The sequence below is a fragment of the Nestor notabilis genome, unplaced genomic scaffold (genome assembly GCF_000696875.1).
Source record: "Nestor notabilis isolate BGI_N333 unplaced genomic scaffold, ASM69687v1 scaffold20925, whole genome shotgun sequence".
NCBI classification, from domain to species: domain Eukaryota; kingdom Metazoa; phylum Chordata; class Aves; order Psittaciformes; family Psittacidae; genus Nestor; species Nestor notabilis.
The window spans coordinates 24,527-24,891 of NW_009928204.1; positions in this window are offsets into that span (position 1 = coordinate 24,527).

Below are 365 nucleotides of genomic sequence, written 5' to 3' on the forward strand. Positions count from 1 at the left end.
ACCCGGGTGCCCCGTTCCCCCCTGGGGAGGTGGGCCCCTGCCGGTGGGACCCGTTCCTGTCTCAGAAGAGAGGAACAAACCCGGAGATTCACGCCGGCAGCGTTCTCCTGTGGCTGCAGCCTGCAGGGTCCGTCAGCTCCCGGCAGAGCCGCAGTCCCACAGAGCACCCACTGCTGCTCCTCCCCTGTGACTTGTCATCCCCACAGTTTGGTCCAAACGATTCCAATGTTGAAAAGAAATACAGGTTTGTGTTGGAAGGGCCCTTAAAGCTCACCTGGTGCTTCTCTGGGCACCCTGTGCCAGCGCCTCAGCACCCTCACAGGGGAGAGCTTGTGCCCAAGATCTCATCTCAGTCTCCTCTGTGG